Source organism: Eimeria maxima, genomic scaffold (assembly GCF_000499605.1).
Source record: "Eimeria maxima Weybridge genomic scaffold, Emw_scaff239, whole genome shotgun sequence".
NCBI classification, from domain to species: Eukaryota; Apicomplexa; class Conoidasida; order Eucoccidiorida; family Eimeriidae; genus Eimeria; species Eimeria maxima.
The window spans coordinates 1-2,500 of record NW_013563712.1 but is presented as its reverse complement, the minus strand read 5'-3'; positions in this window follow the sequence as shown (position 1 = coordinate 2,500).

The window sequence follows — 2,500 nt, the reverse complement described above, 5'->3', positions numbered from 1 at the left end:
CCCTGGGGGCTCCCTCGGGGGCCCCCTGGAGGGCAATCTTAGGGGCCCCCTTGAGAGTTCCTTTGGGGCATATCTTGAGGTTTTCTTATGGGGCCCCCCAGGGGGCCCCCATTAAGCCTCCAAATGTGCTGCTGCAGCAGTTTAGTACCCCCTTCTATGCCTCCCCGGGGGGCCCCCCCTCGAGGGTCTCCTATTTAGGGTTTATATTAAGACACAAACAGGCAACAAGGGGCAACAAGGGGCCCCCTAAGACCCTCACCGGGGGCCCTTCAAATACTGTCTGCTGTGCATACTCGGGGGCCCCCCATGGTGGCCCCCTAGCTTTTATGGGGTCTAATAGGAGGGGATTTCTTACAGGATTAGGCAGCAGCAACAGTACCCTTTCTTGTTGGGGGGGCCCCCTTACCTATAATAGCCTTAATAATAATAAAATAAATAATAAAAAAGAAGAAAAAGAGGAAAAAAAGACAAAAATATTTTCTTACCTAAAGAGGCCCTATTATGTACTTGGAGAAGATGGCAACTTCAAGATTGAATCCAGGTATCTAGGGTTTAGGGTTTAGGGTTTAGGGTTTAGGGTTTAGGGTTCAGGGTTTAGGGTTTAGGGTTTAGGGTTATTGATTTTTCGTGCATGCAGTGTATGATGTCTGGCGAGTGCAGCAGCTGCTGTTGTTGATTTGCTGCTGCTGTTCTTGCTGCTAGTGTTGCTGCTGCACCTGCTGTTGCTGCTGCTGCTGTTGCTGCTGCTAGTGTTACTGTTGCTACACTGCTGCTACTGCTGTTACTACTACTACTACTCCTACTGCTGCTGCTGCTGTTACTGCTGCTGCTGCTGCTGCTGCTGCTGCTGCTGCTGCTGCTGCTGCAGGGACCCTCCAGCTGAGGCAATATATGAGGGTTGGGCAGATTTAATAGAGGAGGAGGAGCGTCTATGGGGTGCAGCAGCAGCAACAGCAGCAAAAGAGGTAATAAAAGGAGAAAAAAAATTAACAATAAAAGAAAAAGTTAACGAAAGAATAATAAAAGGAAGAAAAGCATTAATTACTGATTATGCATTTAAGCAACCTTTATGTAAATATACACTTATTATTGTTCGAACTAAACAAGGTACCTAAACCCTAAACCCTAAACCCTAAACCCTAATATAAACCCTAAACCCTAATATAAACCCTAAACCCTAAACCCTAGGAAAAGCATTAATTATGGATTATGCATTTAAATACTCTTTATGTAAATATACACTTATTATTGTTAGACCTAAACAAGGTATGTATATAAACCCTAAACCCTAAACCCTAAACCCTAAACCCTAATATAAACCCTAATAAAAGCATTAAACCCTTAATGTTGTGGTGTATGTACACCTAAATTAGGTCCTTATTGTGATTTAATGAAGAAAGATGAAGAAAGATTACAATCATTAATTAAAAAAATAAGATTTAAATATGATTCCTCTATCCTAGAAATTAGAGATGTTAAGATGAAGGTATATAAACCCTAAACCCTAAACCCTAAACCCTAAACCCTAAACCCTAAACCCTAATAAACCCAAATAAACCCTAATATAAAGATTATTTCAATATCATTCTTCTTTTATATAAGATATGTAAACCCTAAACCCTTAAACGTATTAATAGACGAACAACCCTGCATGTCATTTGCTGTTGCTGTTGCTGCTGCTGCTGCTGCTGCTGCTGCTGCTGCTGCTGCTGCTGCAGGTAAATATGCCTCTATGCGAAGTATTTATTGCTGGTCCTTTTCCTGGTACTGTAAGAATCTTCTATGCTAGAGGAGCAACATTACAGGTATTATATATATCTCCTGCTGCTGCTGCTCCTGCTGCTGCTGCTGCTGCTGCTGTTGCTGCTGCTTCTTATACTCCTCCTCTTGAAGAATTCCTTCTTCATCCCATATAGACTACCTAAACCCTAAACCCTAAACCCTAATTACAACAACAACAACTACTACTACTACTACTACTACTACAACTATACAGGAGAAGCAGCAACATCTGCTGCTGCTCCTTCTTCTTCTTATAATCCCCTATTTCTTCTTCTTATTCTTATTCTTCTTCCTCCTCCTCCTTCCTCCTCCTCCTTCTTGTGTTTTTTTTTTCTTTTTTCTTCTTAGTATCGTGTCCGTCCTCGTTTTCGTACAATCTGTGAATTATTAGAAAAAGATGAAAGATTACAACAAAAATACGGAGGAGGAGGATGTCCAGGTCTATTCCCTACATGGGATCAAGGAGGAATTCTTGAAGAAATTGATGAATGTATTAATCAACCACCACAACATTTAGAGGTAAATTTAGGGTTTAGGGTTTAGGGTTTAGGGTTTAGGGTTTAGGGTTTAGGGTTTAGGGTTTAGGGTTTAGGGTTTAGGTAGTGTAGTATTCCATACATGGGGTCAAGGAGGAATTCTTGAAGAAATTGATGAATGTATTAATCAACCACCACAACATTTAGAGGTAAATATATATATATATATATATATATATATA